At 36.6% G+C, this 22,052-nt stretch overlaps 1 pseudogene; it reads right to left on the bottom strand.

The window, feature by feature from the left end:
* Positions 1-11,794: 11,794 nt before the first annotated feature.
* Positions 11,795-15,752, bottom strand: LOC113740910 (protein FAR1-RELATED SEQUENCE 5-like; annotated as a pseudogene).
* Between the last annotated feature and the right edge of the window lie 6,300 nt (positions 15,753-22,052).

Raw genomic sequence — 22,052 nt, 5'->3', positions numbered from 1 at the left:
GACCAGTTTTGATTGGCACATGGTTTTGGAAGCAATTAAAGGTCATAAGGAAGGTGAGCAGTCCAATGTCCAAGGAACTTGCCTAAAAAAAAATTCTCCACCGCTTGGCAGTGGGTTTTGGCAATTGACAATTCATTGCAAGTGCCCAATTTTGATGCCTGCCAGTTTAATGTCTCATGGAAAGTAAATGGAAATGGTAGAAAGTTGCATGCTTCTAATTCCTTTGGAGTGAACAACAATCAAGAGGAAAGTGGTCTCATGGCTTTTTAAAAAAATTTTATTGAGCAAATGAAGCCACGGCATTATCATTCTATACATGAATCAATTCGGTGCACAAATATTCAACTGCATTATGAGACTAGAAAACAAATTTGGAAGCTACAAGTTTCGGCAGTTATACTTCTTTAAGTCAAGCTTAAGAAATGAATGCCAATTTGCTTGTGAATATGATGGTGTATGCCAGGGCGAGTCTAAAATGATATGCAATTATTAACTTACGAATGCAATACATCGGAATCTAAACGTGCAATAGCCTATCTAAGAGGGTAGGTTCTAAAAAAGTATCACTCCAGAACTCTTATTCTCTGATGTTTGTGAATGCAATAGAAGAGAAAACAAGGAAAAGTTAGTTCAACACATAACACATAACACGTTAAGTAGTTTAAATGATACAAAAAGCGAAAAGAAAGAGAAATAAGGAAAGAGAGGTGGAATCCCTCCCTTCATGCCTAGTGTTCCTATTCGGATAAGTTGACCCTAACTTAGGCAATTTCTATCATGGATGCATGAGATTGGCTCACTAATGCATCTAGACTCGATGAGGTTTTCAGGCTCCCATACCTTTAGACATGAATCCCAATGCCTAAAAGTCGGTGGTTGGAGTGATCCCTAGGACATTGCTATGCGCACGTCGTGCCACGGCCATATGTCCAAGTGAATCAATCCTAATCTTAAATAAGGAAGAGTGGTATGACAACCACTAAAAGTAAAAAAAAATTAGGGGCTATAAAGTAAAACGTATGCACGTATGAAGTGCTCATTTTGAAGGGAGGGATTTAAATACCATCAAATGCGGTTGACGGCTCTAGGGTAGCTATCCTGTGACGCCCCCACTTCTCCCTAAGGCGAACCAAAGGGTATCCACGGGACGCCTGCCCAGCTCTCGCCAGGACTCAAGCAATTCCATTCAAGCTTATTATCGGTCTACACAACACAAGTAAATAACTTAAATATAGTAAATGCGGAAGCGTTCAAACTTAACAACAGTCATCCATTATCCAACCCACACGTCTGGTGCTCAAAGTACATCATGAATCCCAAATATACATCATGCCCCAAAAGTTACATTTCAAATCCAAAAGTACAACCCAAAAACCAAGACATAGCCAAAATGTAATAGAAACCCTAAACAAAAGCACATCAGGAGGGTTTCTCCAATACATCTCCGAGTTCAATCCTGTTAAGGAAAACAAATCTACAGGGTGAGCAAAACGCTCATGAGGCCAAGAACACACATGCAAGCACGTAGTCCAGATAACAGTCCCAAATAACAGTTTAAGAGATAATTACAAGTAATTAATAAAGCCAGTGAAAGTAAGCAGAAACAATTCAAGGATATAGTAGCTCTCAGGAGCTAAGTTCCACTTGTTTTGCCAGTTCATTCGTATATCTTCCCGCGATGACTCTCCGTCAACCGGGTTGATATTTTCAAACCGTAGATCACCACTTACTTCTCATCCATCCACCCTATACCACTTCGGGCCCGCACGACATTTATAAGGCTATACTCCACGAGTATGCCAAGCAAGATCTCTCAAATAGATCAAGCTTATCATGTGATTCTCATGGCTCACCAAGGTACCCGACCAAACCCATGCCGGCTCGAGTTCCAAGGTCGGCTTATGAGTTTGGGCGTCCCCCATGTATCATGTAAGTGTCGAGGAGATTCACTCCAACGACGTATGCAGCCATAGCATACCATGTCATGTAATAAAGCATTCGACAGGTTTAAGCATGTATTTCAGGTCATGTAAACCAGGCAAAACATGTTAAGCATGAGTCATTTGTTTCAAATGAGAACGAGTGCGATAAAGTACACACTCGACTCCATTTTTCAAAATCAAGTAGGCTAAGCATGTAATCAGGTAAGCCAAGCATGAATCAAGTCCATAGAGTTCAAGTAGCCATACACTTGACACTCACCGAGCAAATCAAGAAGAAATATTTTCTGGAAGTTCAAGTGTTCACTGTAGGATCCTCTTGAAGGTCCTCGAGTGCACCTGAGCAAAATATAATGTATTATCATTCACGTGCCCCAATTATCAAGGAAGATTGTATGTTAGTACAATCTAAGAAAATTTCATCAAAACGAACCTCAATTACTCGTAAATCGAGGTTCAATTAGAGTTTCTTAAAGTACAAGAGCGATTGAGTTTTTATTTTGGAAAATCAAGTATAAAACGTTCAAGTAATATCGAAGGAATAAGGAGTGCTTGAAAACTCCCTTCCTTTGGAATCCGAAAAATTTTCAGTTTTGATACGATATTTTGAAAAATCGTATCTCACATCCTACATGTCAAAAATTGGAAAACTTGGTACCGTTGGAAACCTCTTTGAAAGTACTAAAAGTTCTTAGAAGACACTTTTCCATGATTCTAAATGGAAGATATTCAAAAATGGGCTCAAAGTTACTGTTTCAGAGTACTTAAGGTTGTGTTGGGGTTGGTTTTTCGCTAACTTTGGAAGTTCGGCAAAATTCACACGTTGCGAACTAGCCTCTGAAATATATAACTCAATTAGAGTTGCAAGTAATGTTTTTAACAGAAAAAGTGGATCAAGAATCGGAGTTTCGAGCACCGAGATACGGTAGCTCAAAGTTAGGGAAAAATTCAAAACTGGTGAACAAATTTCCAGATTTGAGCTTCCAACTTTGGGACTTTAGTTAGGTATCGAAATGGACTTGGATTGGTACAAAATTTGGCAGTATAATACTCCTATATAAAGAGTATCCCTCTACCAAATTTCATGGAAAAATACCTTCGGGAAGGTAGTCACTCAAACAACCAAAGTTTCGAAAATCCTAAGACAAAACTGCCATGAGCCTTTTGTTTTCCATTCCAAACATTTGGTCAAGGAAAAATTCCTCAAACATGGCTCATTAGTGTAGGCAAAGACTAAGGAACATTCATGGCACATTTCATAAGTGTTTAGCACCAAAATATTCAGTTAGCAAGTCTACACCAAGCCTTGCATCAAATCTGTCCAAAAGTTAGGGTTTTCAAGAGCAGGGCAGGTTCCGTATTTTGATCATAAATCACTCAAATTAACTCGGAATTGGGCATGGTTTATGGCATTGGAAAATAAATTCGTAGAGCTAAAATTTCACAGAAGAAATCATTTTCAAATTTGGCACACAACTAGCTCGAATTCGAGCCACAAGTTGCAGCACCAGCATTTCGTTCCAGGAAAACAGAGAAACAGAACAGCCGAATTTAAATGGTTGGTTCGGCTCTCATACATGGAACCAGAATGTATATTTTATACCGTCAGAAAGGTGGAAATGTCTAGTTTCAAATGCCACTGACAGCACTCGATTTCGACGTCGTAGCACAAAGTTATGGCCGAAACACGAAAACTGGTCAGAGCATTACGGGAACAGTTCCAGATTTACTAGCTTTGTGAAATCGATTCATTTGACCCACCAAACCTCAATATTTTTCAATGAAATTTTTTACACCATCTATACAACATATAAACATCATATATAAGCCATTAAATCCCCAAAATTCTGCAGAAATAGGTACGTTCAAAGCAGGGGCAGAATCGGAACTTTTTACTCCATGCACCCCTTGAAGTTTCTACTACTAATACACCATTAATCTACCATTTTGAGCATTAAACCAACATTAAATCCATCATCAAGCATGAGATCAGTCCCCAAGACAAAGGTGGGAGTTCATAGAGCCCACCCATTTCATTTTACACCATAAACAAGTTAACCAAAGGCATGCTAGAGCTTAATCATGCTATATGACTTCCAAAAGACAAGATTCTATGAGTTGATCACTACTTACTTTGGTTGATGAACCAAACAGAATTTTCAGCCCATTCTCAGCCAAAGAAAACCATGCAAAGCCCTTGTTTTTGTAGCTAGATGCACTCTCCAAGTTTTAAGCTAAGTGGTCTTCAATTTTGGTGTGAAATGGTTGAGATTTGGTGCATGAAATGGAGTAGAATTTGATGAAGCAAGTTTGGTTCTTGCTCTTGGGAGAGCCGGCTGTCTTAGGAAGGAAGAGAGAGAAAATTTTGATCTAAATGAGGCTTCCAAAGGAAGCTTTAATGTGTGGCTATAATTGGTGCAAAAGTCAACTCCCTCTCGCGCGCTTACGCGCGCGTTTCGTGCTCAATGCCTCTTGCATTTGTTTCACTAGTGCACTAAACCTCTAATGCACTTATATTCATATAAATATTATTCACCCTTAATTGTCCCAAAATAATGGTCTAAAGTCCCTCAATTAATCGCGTGCGTGAAAACGCGTATTTCCAATTTAGGCACGATAGAGTGAAACCTTCGAGAAATTCTTATAACGATCGTACCACTAACTATCACTTGAGTATTTAATCGTTAAAATACCAAATTTAGATCCATTGTATAAGTCTTTAATATTCCAAGCCTAGTGTACTCTCAATCGGGTAAAATTTCCAAGCACTATTCACTGTTCTCACTAAACGCGCTCTCGGAAATTAATTTTTGAAACAAGTCACTTTAAAAATATAATGAAGCTATATTTCCACGTAATTAGGTTCAATAGGTCTAGAAAATAATACTCGGAATAAATGAACAAGTAAATAATTAAATAAGCTCAAAATAGGATTTTAATAGGAGTTTTACGAGTCCTCACATGAGTCGAGTATTAACTCCTCAAATCTCCAATAAACTTGTATCCATGCATCTTTTGGAAAACTATCCACGCGTGAGTAGTGTATGCTCACTTAGAACTTATTCACCTTTAATTCCCGATTAACTTTTCTTAATCTGCTATTGTCCGTTCTTAATTTCCCCAGGATAATCATACTCTCGAATATAATATCACCTTGAAACACTCGTGTTCATTATTTCTCACCTAAACAATCCTCCGAAAATTGAAGTTGTTAACGGGACGTTTTAAAAGCATAAAGAAGACATTATTCCATACGAATGGATTTAAAATGGTCGTAATAAATTATTTGGGGAAAACAGGTGGATAAATACTTAATTAAACCATTAATATTCGATAAAAATAAGAAATTTTTCGGGTCCTCACATATCCCCTCCCTTAAGATGCAAGCGCGATATATAAACATAAGTGAATAAACACATTATTTATAACATACACGGATATCGAGATTATTACGCATGTAGAATGCAAGAAAACCCTAAAAAGGAAAAATGCAACCTAAAACCTCCAAATGTAATATATAAGAAGGTTAGAAAAATAAAAGGATTGACTAAATCAAATGCTCGGACCCTCTAAGTCCCCAGTGGAGTCGCCAGCTATCGCACCCCATTTTTAAAATGAAAAATAAAGTGTTTATGAAAATGAATTTTGATTAATTTTTTATTTGAAAAAAATGAGTTTTTAATTAGAAAGTGAATAAAGAAATGAATTTGGATTTAATTTTGATTGAAAAATGATTGTTGATTTTTTAGAAAAATGAATAAAGAAAAATGGGTTTAAATGGGACTTAAAAGTGTGATGATTTTGACCCGAAATAATAGTTTAAAAAGGATTTTAATGAAAAATAGGAGTCGCCACTTGGTATTGAGTTAAGGTGTACCAAGTCACCTAAAATGAATTTTTAAAGAAAAAGTAGAAGAAAACCATTTTTAAACGACTCTAATTCTACGAAAATCAAAAGAAAAGGGGTCCGGGGTCACATTTGAAGAAAGAGAAGGCAAGGATAAAATCCAAGGCACCCTTTCAACCTAGCCAAGGCTAGTTGTGTGATTTAGTCAAAAATTTTCTTATTTTAAGTTAAGAATTTATCGCATTTGGATGCAAAACCTAAACCTAGGAGGATATCGGGAGGTCAACATGTCTCTTCGAATTTTAGTTGGAGCAAATCACATTAATTGCGATACTCAAAAGTGATTATTTGAAGAGGTCACGAATGTGTAAAATATGCGACTCGAAGAAAAGAAAAAAGAAGAAAATAATAATTATGCAAATATACATGACCTAGAGGAATGCATGATAACGGGTGCGGAGGGTTAAAATTCGTGACTAGTTTTTCCCTTTTATAGAGGGAATACGAGCGTGCTAAGGCTAAGAAGCCACACTCGTCCATATCCCATATTTAAGGGGTATTTCTCCTATCTAATTAAGCAAAATGATCTAGCCTAGTTCTAACTTTCCTTAAATGAAATGCAAGTCTAATATCATGATTCACACATAGGAGTAAGGAATATACATATAAGGAAAATATGCGATAAGGGATATACATATAAGGGAAATGTCATGCAAAATGATAAAACCCTAAAAAGTAGAAAATATGCATGAAAATGTAGTGATTGTCACACAAGCATGATCTAGCGTGTGGATGGCCCTTAAGGGTCTAGCATTGGACTATCCCATGTCTATAAGTTCCCACTAGCATTGGACTAGCGAGAAAATGAGAACAAGGGCCACAACTAGCGTTGGACTAGTTTGGTGATGAAAAAAAAGGGGCCACAACTAACGTTGGACTAGTGTGGTGACGTCATGCATTTATTAAATCAAATAAATCATGTAAAACATAATAAAGCAAATAAACACATAAATCATATATAACAAATAACACATAAGCATGATATCTAGATGCAAGGCCCTAAGAAAGCGAGTAACACGTAAACACACAAGCATGCAAAACACACAAAGCAAATAAAGCAAATAAAACCCTAATTATTACATTTGGAGGGCCCTAACTACAATCTAAAGGGGGAAAGAGTTAAATAAAATGAAATAATAACCTAACTATTACAATTTTGGCATTTAATGCCTCTTAAATAACAGAAATTAAATAAAAATGAATATACAAGATTAAAACCAATAAAGTGAATAAATAAACAAAATAAAGAAAACATTCAAAAGCATGCAATTACACACATAAAATCACATAGGAACACATAGGGTCAAATAAAATCAAAATAAAGGAGTAGAGTGTACCTCCCTTGAATTGGTGACCTAGTGAAACAAAATTACTTATTTACCCTCCAAAACAATAAAATGGTCAAGGCATCACTTTAATTAACAAATAATCACAAGAAATGGAAATAAATACAAAATTGAATCAATCAAAGCATTCACATAAAAATAAACAACCCATATTCAATAAATTAAAACAAACAAGGATCCAATTGAAACAATTAAAGAAGTTTGAGGGGTGAAATTATTATTATTACAAGTATTAGGGGTCTAAATAAAAATTAATGGCTTAAGATGAAACCTACTAAAAAAAAAATAAATGAACAACCATTTATTACAATTAAACAACAAAAATACCCAAAATTTCACTAAAAATTCAAATAAAAAATCATAAATCGAGCAAAAATTATTAAACCTCGAATTTCATCCTAAAATTCACTAAAAACCTATCCAAAAAGAAAATTAAAGCAAGCCAAAGAAAATTAGAATTTTGAAAGGATAAAAATGATTATATTTTTCAAATTTCGGGTCATAGTAACGTTATCCAAGACTTGAAGGTCTAAAATGCAATTTTTTGAAATTCCCATGCAAGCTTGCGAGGCACTTGGGATCCTCGGTGACATATTTTGAGTGCCAATCCAATGCCATCTCTAATATTGCGCCAAGTGTCCTATTATTATTTGCACTTTAATTTTCTAATAATTCAAATTGGTTTGGTTTAATACAAGTTTTCTTTACCCTCTAAACCTTTGAACCAAAATTAACCACCGGTCTAATTCATCTACCAATACTTTCATCATTGATTGCCTTCAAACTCTCCAATCCACTCCGATGAGGTCCACACTTCACTGCCGATTCCTTCTTCCTCCGATGAGGTCCTTTTGATTCCTCCACCAGCTCCGCCATTCCACGTGGTATCATCTTCACTGCCGATTGGCTCACGGTCAAAGGCATCTTCACTGCCGATTGCCTCACCGTCAAAGCCCTTCTCTTTCGAGCTCTCCACTGGAGGCAATTTCATGTACTTCATGGCTGAGTTGTAGAAGGAGGAAGAAGATTGGATCAACTCCATCAGACGCTCAATTGTGCAGCGTTCCAGGTCCGTTACTGATTCTGAGGTCATCGATTACGATAGCAAAAGGGCTTAATTTCTGCCTTTCCAATGTAATTTTGGCTTTGCCCTTCTACTTGTGGACTGGTCCTAGTTTTCACCAAACGTTGCCTCTGTAACTTTTCCTATTGTTGATTTCCTTCCCAAGTTCTTGTTCATTCTTTTTTGCCATTTTCCCCACTTTTTTATGTGCCCATTTTCTTGCAGATGATCCTTTCGGCGATCCAAAGGTGATTGGTGACCCCTATTGCATGATTTTTGTGGGCCGTCTTTCCCACTCCACCACTGAAGAAACTCTTCGCCAGGTCCCTTTTTTTTTATTTAAGTTTCATTTTCTTGATTTTCACTTTGTTTTGTTGTTTTTTTGTTATGGCGTTTTATTTTAAATGATTACTTTTTTGAGCTTATCTGTTGAATTGGGGGATATGGGTTTTGTCTATTTCTTTAGGCTATGAGCAGATATGGAAGAGTAAAGAACTTGAGATTAGTCAGACACATTGGTTAGTTACTAATTTTTCCACTTATTGATGCTGTTCAGTTTTTTTTGGTCAACTTTAATTTCAAGTGTATTTTCGGTTTTGAGTATTATTGTGTTATATTTTACTTGTCTGTTTATGATTTGTAAAGGAAGTTATAGTTTTTCTACAATTAAATGTGATGCACCCTAGCAACCACCAATCGTTACAAGTATTTATGATGATATATGGTTTTTCTCGGCCCGGAATTTTGTCTTTCTTTTCTTCAGTTGCTTGGAAGAAAGTAAGATGAAATGCTCCATTATTATAGCTTTGTCGTGCAGCAAATCTTTTTGCTCACAGTTTGTTGCTTGTAGAAAGAATGAAAGAAATAGAAGTGTACTTGGTTTTGAAATTGTAACATGCTAGGGAGATGTTACGTAGGTACTTGGTTTTGTAATGCAGTCTAGTATCAGTTGTATAGGGAGAACAAATGCAAAGGAGAAATATAGGGAAACTATTCTTTTTTTATCAATTGTAACACCCTTTCTGTTGCAACATATAGAATGATCCTAGTTAAAGACTTGTAATTAGTGACCCTGAAGCAGGCACTGTTGTTTGTTAGCCTTATAATCATAATCTATTTTTATGCTTAAGGAAAAGAAAATATCTCTATATCATTGTGCAGCACTGACAGGCATGTACCTTGTTAGTTTACAAGGCATGCCCTTAGTTCTTTTATGTCTATTTGAAAATGATATTACTTACATGTAATGGAAACTGGATTTTTTATGATCAAATACAAAGATTGCTGAAAAATTCAAGAAAGGGAAGACAAACTATCAGTATTTAGTAATATAGATTATTGACAAGATCATTTAGTTCATGTACCCAATTCTGAGTTCTAATCCTTCTGGAGCTAGTCCAACTAAGCTAATACTCATTGTATATCAGTAATAATATTGAGAAATCAGAGTCTTTGTGATATTTGTTAGCTTGAAGGTTGCTTAGTTTTTCACATGATTACTACATTTACAATTTCCCTTCCGATTTTAAAGTAAGTGGTATCTGATTTTTGCCATCTAAAGGGGATTTTTTTATTATCTCAATCTGATTTATCTTTAGGTAACTGTCCTTCTTGGTTATGATGGCATTGATGACTCGATAGACAATGAACTATGTGAGAAGTGTAATGGTGGAAAAGATGATTTTGATGTCTCATTGGCTTGTAAACGTTTCCCATCCATATCATTGGGCCTCTTTCCACCGGTGGAATTGTATGATGAAGCAACATGCAGCTCCATGGATGAAGGCCTTTTAGCATCTCAGCTTTATCAGCAATTTCTTGCCAATTCCAGTGAGCCTAAGTTGGTTGATCCGGATTCTCTATATGAGACATGGACATCTTTATGTCCGGAAAGAGAAGCTGGGAGCTCATCTTCTTTAACAGAACATTTGCATTCAGGGTCACCAACTTTGAAGCGAAAGGCAGGAAGCAACTTAGAATTCCATCTTGACGAACCTGTCAGTGCTACCACTATGCTTGAGACACAAAATACTGCTGCACCAATACTGCTGACACAATTACCGAGTGTGTAGTCATATTTCTTTTTGACTTTTACTACATGCATTCACTCTGAAATTGGGAAAACATATGGAAATTGGAAAGGAAATCATCCTACAACCAGTTTGTTGTCTTGAGTTTGTATTTTAAGTTGGATAATTTTTTAGGAAGTACTACTATGAGCTGTTGGTCTTGTTGACCTCAATGCTATTGGACAGACAACTTAATAGTTAGTGAACTGTGTACCTTCACCTTTCTGCAAATAGACCTGTACATTCTGGAGTTTGGGAAAAAGACAAAGTTGATTTGCCAACATTTTTAAATGTTGTATGTTGTATGGTTTTCCTTTTCTAAACATATGTTTCTTTTCGAATGCAATTAACTTGCTACTAGACAAGTAATGTATGAATCTGAGGAATGAGTTCCCTCACAGGAGATGCTGCACTAATTTTCCGCGAGGAAAGATCTAAAGCACCATGAAGCAAATGTTGGAGACCTCTTATTATGTCTTGCAAAACCTATTTCTCTAACTCTCTGATAAAACATCAATCCAAGCACAAAAGATCAGAATATTCAACTAGGTACATATGGCCAAACTATGTTGCACATGCCGGGATTTCTAATGCACCAAAGAGGCTGAATGGGTTCAACACCAATCCCTCTTTTGTTCACTCATTCAATCTATCTGTGGCTTCTGCATACCTCTTCATTGCGATCAGCTCCAACTTTTTGTCCCATAGTACAAGAGTTGTCATTCAATTCGAACTGATTTATTTTTGCTCCTCTGAAACCATGTAATTCTTGTGCCTATGGTTAGATTTGCATCACAAAAAAAAAATTGAACACATAAATAAATGGATGAATACAAAAAGACGATAAATAATCTTTTCTTAAAGAAGTAATTACTCATGATCACAACAGTAATAGTTTACCTTGAGCAAGCCAGTCATGTTCATGGAACTGAAAGTGCATAGTTGGCCATAATTTTGTTGATACTGTAAAGATTCTATCATGCTCACCTCATTTGTATTTGCCTAAAAATAAAAATAAATAAGTACATTTATGAATAGCTTATAAATTATTACCTCTTGTAGTCAGTCATGTTCATCGAACTGAAAGTACATTTATAAATTATTACCTCTAGTAGTTCATGATGTTGTATACTGCATCCTGTAGATACAATATTTATAATATCTCCTACAGGCTAATGAAAAGAAAAAACAAAGATTAGAATCATAATATAAGAAAATATTGAATTGCAAAGATTGTAAAATTATAATGTAATAAAATCTCATCATGTGATGACGCTGGTAACTTCATAGTTACACTATTTTGCAAACTTTTTTTCGTTGATCTTCTTCTCTTAGTAGCCTTCTCTAGACTACTCCTCAGTCTCTTGCCTGAAATAGTTTTCGTCTTTCTTTTGATGCCCTTGATATTGATACCACTTGCATTAGTAGTATTATTTGTGGGGCTAGAAACTTTTGTTGCATTTGACATCTCATTGCTCAACCCCCTCTTGATATAACCTTGCATCAACCAAATCCAACATTTTCAAAAGGCCTTCTTTAGCAATTCTATAAGTTTCTTCTGCTTGTACAGCTTTTGTGACCAATTGAGTATATAGTCTACACAAATCTCTATAACGCTTCGTAAAAAGCACTTTCGGATCCAAATCATTATTGATATTGCAAGAATTATTGTCTCTAATATATCCTGCTTTTGCTTTGCTGGTCCATCTCTTTATTATGTATTGACTAGTGATCTTCATTATGTTTCTTACATTAAGAACTTTCAGAGAATGAGAGCACACAATCCCAGAGAATTCAAACTTCCTGCAACTACATGAAATCTAATCACCTATTGCATCAAATCTAACCATATGATAGTTTTTTCTACCTTTAGGAGTGATCTTATACTCTGTCACTGTTCCAACCTCACTGTAGGTGATTATACCACAATCATGAGATTTGCCCCACTCAACTTCAAACCATTTGAATACTTCAAGCGTATAAACACTTGCAGCTTGTTTCAAAACATCAACATCAAATGGTAGTACTGGAGTACTTGTATATGCTCTAAAGTCGGCTTTAAGTTCTTTATATCTACGATCATCAACTAGCCTCTCAAAATGACTGAAAAACTCATGAAATTTATTCTTGTAGGTTACATACCTTTTTAGCACACTATTCATGCTTTCGCTTCTTTGTGTTGTTGTCATATCTGCACAAAATGTTTCCCTTCCATATACCAATGCCCATTTCTCTTTAATTTCAAACATATGTTTCAACCAATCATTGTCTTCAAGATCATATTTCTTCAACATAGCATTCCATTCATATATAAAGTCTTTTTCTTCATCAAAATCATATATACATCTACTGAAATCACGAGCAAATTGTTTAAAATTTTTTAACACATGACTGAGATGAATAGCTGTGTGACGCCCCGAAAAGTATAAGTGTGAGAACCCGGAAATATTTGTATTGGAGAGATAAAAAGATAAGTTTTAAACCAAAAAGGTGACAAGTGTCACCTTGTGATTTAATCTTGGACTTTGACCATTATTTCTTACCTTTACTAATACTCAATTTTGACCCAAAAATCATCCTATTTCTATGCTTCATGGCCGGCTCTCTCTCAAAGGAAAAGAAGAAAAATCTCTCAACTTTCTAGCTTCTCATCTCACTAAATCTTCAATTCTAACCGATTAAACTTGAATTTACTCCATAAAACCTCTTAGTTTGGTGGAGTTGAGCTTGGTTGTGAAGTTGTTTGGAAAGCTAAGGTGACTAATTGCTCTATCTCTTGTATTGCTAAGGTGAGTTGTGAAGAACCACTTTCCTTCCTCTAATGATGTTCAATTCATGATTGGAGGTGGTATCAGAGCTTAGGCTTCAGATCTCTGTAGTGTATCCTAGGCTTGAAGTTTACGATGCCGGACTGTAGGTTTGGTCTGAAATATTGGAGATTTATATTGTAATATGTGAGTTTTATCTTGTAATCTGTTTGAGGAATGTAGTGAATGACTGAGTCCCGGCGAGAGCTGGGCAGGCGGCCCGCCGAACCCTCTGGTTCGCCTTAGGGGGAGGTGGGGCTGTCACAGTTGGTATCAGAGCCATATGCCGACGGTTGGGACTCTACGTCCTTTTACTGGAAAAGCCCCGAGCCTCTCGTTCGTGAAGAGTCACGAAGCGAAACTCTCCGTAGGGGATGGCCGCGTGCGGGTGGCAAGCTGATAGGTACCTTGTGATGTGACCCTGAGAACTGTCACAATTGGTATCAGAGCTTAGGCTTCAGATCTCTGTAGTGTATCCTAGGCTTGAAGTTTAGGATGCCGGACTGTGGGTTTGATTTGACTCTTAGTGTTTACTTGGAATGCTTGAGTGATTTTTGCGGGATGTCTTGACTTGATTAGTACAAGAAGGAATGTCGAGGACGACATTCTTTTAAGGAGGGGAGATTGTGACGCCCCGAAAAGTATAAGTGTGAGAACCCGGAATTTTCTACTTTTCTAGGGTTTATTTTTTAAACGCCCGCCTTTTCTACATTTTCTTGATTAGAAAAATTCCCCAGATAAAGTTTATGAGCAAAGATAGTTTTAAAATGATTTTTCTAGTATCGGTTAGTTTTTGAGAAATTAAGAGCGTATTTTGAACGTGGGACCCGCAAGTGCGGTAAATGCATTATATTTTTGACAACTTGTTGGGGTATTAAGTGATATTATTTTACAAAGTGTTAAGATATTTGTATTGGAGAGATAAAAAGATAAGTTTTAAACCAAAAAGGTGACAAGTGTCACCTTGTGATTTAATCTTGGACTTTTGACCCAAAAATCATCCTATTTCTATGCTTCATGGCCGGCTCTCTCTCAAAGGAAAAGAAGAAAAATCTCTCAACTTTCTAGCTTCTCATCTCACTCAATCTTCAATTCTAACCGATTAAACTTGAATTTACTCCATAAAACCTCTTAGTTTGGTGGAGTTGAGCTTGGTTGTGAAGTTGTTTGGAAAGCTAAGGTGACTAATTGCTCTATCTCTTGTATTGCTAAGGTGAGTTGTGAAGAACCACTTTCCTTCCTCTAATGATGTTCAATTCATGATTGGAGGTGGTATCAGAGCTTAGGCTTCAGATCTCTGTAGTGTATCCTAGGCTTGAAGTTTACGATGCCGGACTGTAGGTTTGGTCTGAAATATTGGAGATTTATATTGTAATATGTGAGTTTTATCTTGTAATCTGTTTGAGGAATGTAGTGAATGACTGAGTCCCGGCGAGAGCTGGGCAGGCGGCCCGCCGAACCCTCTGGTTCGCCTTAGGGGGAGGTGGGGCTGTCACAAGCTGCATTTTGAAATATATGCCATATGCAAAGACGGTGACGTGTTTCAGGCCATGTAGAAATTAGTCCTTTAGCCATTGCTGCGTCCTGATCCATAAGTATAGTGTTTGGTTTTTTTCCTAACATGGCTCTCGCAAAAGTGTCAAACAACCACTCAAAAGTTGAAGCAGTTTCATCATATAATAAAGCAGCCCCAAATATTGCAGTCTGCTTATGATTATTCACTCCAACAAATAATGCAAATGGACGGCCTTCATTATTCTTTCTGTACGTTGTGTCAAAACAAACAACATCTCCAAAACTTGCATAATCTACCCTCATTAATCTGTCAGTCCAAAAAATATTTGTAATCAAAGCATCCTGATCCACTTGAATTGCATAGAAGAAATTAGGATCCTCTAATTGCATTTTTTTCCAAATATTCAAGTACGCCTCCTGTATCTCCAACTTTCATTTGTATTATTCATTTAGAACGTAAATAATTCCTGTAATCCTCAGGAATGAAACCTAAGTTCTCCCGTCCTCCCACTTGTAGTGCCATAAGTTCATGAGAAACTTTTGGTGCTATACCCACATGGTGTGCCATATCAATTTCAGCTGCATGAATAGAATTTATCTTTCTATGTGATATGTGTAAATGACTTTTGTTGGGACTTGAAAGATAGTGATTATGCTCAATGATCAACTGACATATACGAAACTTACCAGTTTGTCTACTATTAACCTTCATCTTCGCCGAACAATTAAACCGTGTCTCAGGACGAGGGGCTCTTACATTGAGATCTCTTTTATCCTTTGTTCATTTTCCTTCAGCACTACAACAAAGTACCCTATCCATGAGCTTACCATTACTATCTTTGTGGAAGCTACTTCTTTTGATTCCAAAACCAACTTCCTTTGCATATGCTAAGTAAAAATTATAAGCATCTTCTTCACTCTGAAATTCCATGCCCATCTTCGGAAGTAGTTCAGGAGGAATCGATGCATGAATTTTGTTTACATCCTTTATCACATTTAAAACAGGTGGAGTGGAAATCTCATCATTCGTAATTTGATCTACCTTGTCAAAATCCAATCTGCGACAGGATGATACCTTAGTTTCCATAGAAGTCGTAGCATCCATATCCTGCAAACTTTCACACAAGGTTAATTGCAATACAATAAGAAAAAAATGTAAGCAAATTTTTTTCTTGGATAATTTATTGAAATAGTTGAATTCCCAATTCTACTTGTTCACTACTACTACTTGCAACTAATCAGAAAAGCTATTGTTACTTCTTGTATTTTTTTTCAATTTGGTACATTAGTAATGTGAGAACCCGTAACTTTTCCATTTATTAGGTTTTATAATTTTTCTAGGCTTTCTTATAGTCAATGGCTTGTTTCTACACTTTCTGTATCCGGAAAATTTTCTAGATTATTTTTACGAGTAAATATAGTTTTAAGATGATTTTTCTAGCATTGGAGAAATTTTAGAAAATTAAGAGTAAATAGTGGACGTGGGACCCACTAGTGCGAAAAGTTCGGAAAAATTCGGCCAATAAGGTTAAGTTTCGGATACTGTTTAAAATTTATCGGGTGTTAAGAGATTAGTAGAATGTGTGAAGTGATTGATGTGAGAGAGGAAAGAAAGATAAGAATGCATTTATGGAGGTGACAAGTGTCACCTCCTCATTGGAAGTTTTTTTAAGAATTACTATTTCCAATTTTGACTTTTTTGACCAAAGGATTATATATCAAAAAAATGCACAAAAAATCACCATTTTTCTTCTCTTGTTGGCCGGCCACCTTGAGCAAGGAAGGAAGAAACTTTCTTCACCATTCAAGCTTCTACTTGTTGCAAATCAACCAAAAACATTGGTTACATCCAATTCCATTCCATACAATCTTACCTTCTAGTGCTAGTAAGTTGTTTATTGAAGCTTGGTTGAAGGTTTAAGGTGTTCAACAACCTCTTCTCTCTTGTTTCTTGGTAAGTGAAGCTTGAACACCCTCTTACACCCTATGAAGCTTAAATTATGCTTAGTAGTGCTTGAAGTGCTGGAATTTCTGGTTTTATCTTGGTTTGAAGTGATTTGGTGAAATTTTTCATTTTATTGATGATTTTTCTGGTTTAATATGATCTTGATGTTGGGTGCTTGTATGATGGATTGTAATGGTTGGAAATGACTCTAGTGAGTGTGAATTGTGGTTAAATGCAATCAATTTTGGATTTGGTGTGAAAATTGAAAAGTTAGGGTTCTTAAATCCCCTATTCTGTCCGAAATTTTAAGTCATAGCTAGAGGCCGTATTGGTGAGTAAGAAGTGCCTGCAAAATTTCAGGGAATTTGGAGTAGTATAGAGAGAGTTATGCCGTTTTTACTGTTGCTGTTTTTGGTGAACAGAATGTGCGGAACTGCGATAGTAATTGCCTATTTTGACTGGATTTGGTTTGGATTTTGAAGTTGGTGTCTTCTGATGAAATGTTACTGGATGTCTTAGCTATCATATGCCTTTGGAATTTCGGCATTTGGACTTGTATAGACTGAGTTATAGTAATTACAGTTTTCTGTGTTTTGCAAACCTGTTTTGGTAATTCTGGTATAGTATTTGGCACTTTCGACCTAGTTAAGCTAGGAACTGGATTGAGTGCCCTTCTGCATTGTTGTAGCCCTGTTTCATAGCTTCGAATCGGTGGGTCTTACACCCCCATCCGACATTTGTAGTGAGAGTTGTGCCATTACCGCATTATGAGGTCAAATCCGGTTTTCTTATCAAGGCTTAGGTTAAAGCCCTTTCTTAATTTCTGGTTTGCTTTCATGCTGGTATATGTTTATAAAACCCTATTGGGGTTGTGAATTGGTGTTGTTTATGGCTCGGTATGGTTTCTTGTTTTATGATATTGTGAGCCTATGGAACGGCTCTTGACATGAAATGCTTATCTGTGTGTTGTTGGGTTGTGATTGAAGAAAAATAATGAAGCCTTAATGGCTGGAAAAGTAAGAATTTTAGGGGAAGTGCTGCCCGATTTTCTAGGCCGTTGGTTCCTTTAAGTTGGATTTGCCTTTTGGTAGAATGAAAGGCTTTTGGGTTGTTTGCGCCTAAGTCTTCATGTTACCTTTTTGTTTCCAAGAAAATCATGTTTTCCACCCTTGCATTAGTAATTATTTTGGCGAGGCATACGACTAGTAGTCGAGCCTCATGTGCATTGTGTTTACTCGATTCTGGAAGTAAAACCTTCAATTGATTTATTTTGATTATTTTAGGGTTTCTTGGCGATTAAGGCCAATCTGAAGTGAAAACTTTTGAAGTTGAGCCGGTGAGTGTACCACTCCCCTCCATTGCTGTTTAACTTGATTTCTGCTCTGCAATCTGTTTATTTGTTCGAGACGAGGGTGTACTTTATCACACTCGTTCTCTAGTCTGTTCATATGCCAATTTACTATGCAAAATTTGAATCTGTTATCTGTGTCTGCATCTGTTCGGATTTCTATGACCTATGAGCTCAATCCTCTGGCTAAGTTATTCGAGTCGGGCCGGCAAGGGCCTGGACGATTAGATAACGAACCACGGTAGTCTGTTCGGGGATTTTGGGTATTGAGACCCTTGATTCCGGGTATACTCGAGTATTACCATTTTTGTTCGTTTGAGGTGAGCGGGCCCGGTAAAGGGGTGTTTGGTGGACGGAATTCGGTGATAAGAGGGGTCTACGGACGCATTGGTTCTATATACGTTGACGGAGAGTCAACCGGTTAGGATCAAGTATTGCGCTGGAAATTTGGCTCCTGAGAGCCACCCGTATCCTTCTGATTTGAATCATTGGTTCCTTTGCTTTACATCTGACATGTGTATCTGATTTGTTAAATGTGAAATGCCATGATTTTAATGCTATCTGTTTGGTACCTCATTGAGCGCAAGCTCACCCCGTTCTGTTCCTTTTGTTTTCCTTACAGGAAAAATAAATACTTTTGGACTGGATTTGATAATCGGTTGCCGACTTGAGCTAGTTGAACATATCTTTTGTATAGCTCATGTATTAAAACCCTAAGTGTACTTTTGGGGCGTTTCTCTTTTGATTTGGCAAACCGTGTATATGTGTTATCTTTTGAAAGCTTTTGTATGTCCTTTTGGATTGTAATCGCTAAAGTTCAGATGTGAATGTTTGCGTGCTCTTTCGGTTGGGTTTTGACGGATCGGTTACTATTCATGACCGACTCCGGATTTCATTTTTTATTTTGGGTTATTTTACCATTTTGACCTGTTTACGCTCGTTTGTAAGTTCCGGATCGCAATAGATAGCTCTAATTTGATCCGTAGTCCTGGCGAGAGCTGGGCAGGCAGTCCGCTAACCCCTTTGGTTCGCCTTAGGGGAAAGTGGGGCTGTCACAATTGGTATCAGAGCCACTTCGCGTGGTCTCTGCGCGGAGTGAGACTGGGCCAAGTGGTGTTGTGGTCCTAATTTCATGAATATGTCTAAGTGCTCGTTTGAGCGTAAGTTATGAACCGGGCATGTGATAAGTGTACGAATCATTATCATAGGACTCGAGGAAGCTAGGTATGTATGTCGGGTAGGAATCTTTAATAAGGATGGTTTACTCTTGGGACTGGCCGGCTCGAGTTGTGAATTATCTTAGATGGGATTCTTGTGCCCGGATACGGAAGAGATGAGAGCCTAGGTTAAAAAGGACTTGGGCGAACTAGAAATGTGATTCCATGGAACTTCGCGTGGTCTATTCGGGTATTGTTAAGCCTGATCACTCTTGATTAAGATATAAACGGTGTTGTTAAGCCTGACTCGTCTGAGGACGTAGAAGGTACTTTAGATTTGATAGATTCCGTTGATAAGAAAATTTCGAGGGCGAAATTTCTTTAAGGGGGAGAGAGTGTGAGAACCCGTAACTTTTCCATTTATTAGGTTTTATAATTTTTCTAGGCTTTCTTATAGTCAATGGCTTGTTTCTACACTTTCTGTATCCGGAAAATTTTCTAGATTATTTTTACGAGTAAATATAGTTTTAAGATGATTTTTCTAGCATTGGAGAAATTTTAGAAAATTAAGAGTAAATAGTGGACGTGGGACCCACTAGTGCGAAAAGTTCGGAAAAATTCGGCCAATAAGGTTAAGTTTCGGATACTGTTTAAAATTTATCGGGTGTTAAGAGATTAGTAGAATGTGTGAAGTGATTGATGTGAGAGAGGAAAGAAAGATAAGAATGCATTTATGGAGGTGACAAGTGTCACCTCCTCATTGGAAGTTTTTTTAAGAATTACTATTTCCAATTTTGACTTTTTTGACCAAAGGATTATCTATCAAAAAAATGCACAAAAAATCACCATTTTTCTTCTCTTGTTGGCCGGCCACCTTGAGCAAGGAAGGAAGAAACTTTCTTCACCATTCAAGCTTCTACTTGTTGCAAATCAACCAAAAACATTGGTTACATCCAATTCCATTCCATACAATCTTACCTTCTAGTGCTAGTAAGTTGTTTATTGAAGCTTGGTTGAAGGTTTAAGGTGTTCAACAACCTCTTCTCTCTTGTTTCTTGGTAAGTGAAGCTTGAACACCCTCTTACACCCTATGAAGCTTAAATTATGCTTAGTAGTGCTTGAAGTGCTGGAATTTCTGGTTTTATCTTGGTTTGAAGTGATTTGGTGAAGTTTTCATTTTATTGATGATTTTTCTGGTTTAATATGATCTTGATGTTGGGTGCTTGTATGATGGATTGTAATGGTTGGAAATGACTCTAGTGAGTGTGAATTGTGGTTAAATGCAATCAATTTTGGATTTGGTGTGAAAATTGAAAAGTTAGGGTTCTTAAATCCCCTATTCTGTCCGAAATTTTAAGTCATAGCTAGAGGCCGAATTGGACTTTGCTCAAAACATGAAAGTTGTAGGTATTGGTGAGTAAGAAGTGCCTGCAACCGCTAACCCCTTTGGTTCGCCTTAGGGGAAAGTGGGGCTGTCACAAGTAAAATTTATAAGAATTTTTGAAATAATAAACAATTTTTTAATCCCACAAAGTAACTTATTTTCAGGTATATCACAATTAGCATGTAAGTAGTCAATTTGACCACTCAACTAATATTTAACCTTTCCAAACTCACAATTCAATGTAGATTTGCACTTTCACGGAAATGAAAATGAAGAATTCAAATATGAAAATATAAATTGCATAACACAAGGTAGGGTGATGTTACTGTTAGTAATTACATAGGCTACAAAACCCAATGCCACCTTTAAAATTTTGTAGTGGCATAATTGGTTAAAGTATTCAACAGCTTAGTTTGTTCTTTCGGAACCATTGAATGATTATTTAAACACTTTCCTACAGAATTTCACTCTCTCTCTGTCATTAATGTAACTTCATTCTTTAGGGGACAACATATTCGGGACAAATGCAACTACTATGACCAAAAATCTACTATGCAGTTTAGGGGAATCATGACCAAGAATCTACTATGACCCATGCAGTAAATATTTTTTTAATATCAAAATTATTCATACATAGTAAATTATTTGTAAACAATAAACAATAATTCATGTTAAATCAATAACAATAAAAACAAAAGTAAAAAAATAGTGCAATCAGATTTATGAAAATTTATGTACGATCAGATTTTTAACTTATGGGTGACGGATGTCACTTTGATCTTTTAAGGGTGGATGCAGTTTTGAAGCGATTGATTGGAGGATTTCAAAACGAGAACAACCCAGGTTTATGTGGAGCTGGTTTTTAATCTTTGAGGGCTTGCACTGCTTCAAATGACCAAGAATTACTATGACCCATGAAGTAAATATTTTTTCAATATCAAAAGTATTCATACATAGTAAATTATTTGTAAACAATAAACAATAAATCATGTTAAATCAATAACAATAAAAACAAAAGTAAAAAAATAGGGCATATAAATTACCTAGAATTGAAGATAGTAATAAAATCTCTTTTTAATTCCCTTGCTGATGTTCGCTCCAGCAACCGTTCTTGACGCTCAATATGGTGTAGAATCTCGTTATCCAAGAAAGGGGAAGAAAAGTCACCTCTTGGCATTAAAACGTAGGCAAAACTTTAGAGTGGTGATGCAAGGTCTTTCCTCAACTTTTAGCTTATTGGGCAACGGTGCCACAAGCTTCCAGGGACTTTGTCTCTTTTTGGCTTTGTTCAAAGCAATCACCGATGAAAGACTTTGGTGGCTCAATCGCTTAGGTTTTCTTTTTCTTTTTCCCCAGATCGTGAGTGGTTAACTCAAAAGTGATGGTATTTGAATTAGACCGGCCGGTTAATTTTGGTTCAAAGTTTTAGAGGGTAGAGAAAATTTGTATTAAACCAAACCAATTTGAATTATTAAAAAATTAAAGTGCAAATAATAATAGGACACTTGGCGCAATATTAGAGGTGGCATTGGATTGAGACTCAAAATATGTCACCGAGAATCCCAAGTGCT

The sequence above is a fragment of the Coffea arabica genome, chromosome 4e (assembly GCF_036785885.1).
Source record: "Coffea arabica cultivar ET-39 chromosome 4e, Coffea Arabica ET-39 HiFi, whole genome shotgun sequence".
Taxonomy (NCBI): Eukaryota; Viridiplantae; Streptophyta; class Magnoliopsida; order Gentianales; family Rubiaceae; genus Coffea; species Coffea arabica.
The sequence above is the reverse complement of the archived record's forward strand: the minus strand, read 5'-3'. Positions and strand labels throughout refer to the sequence as shown.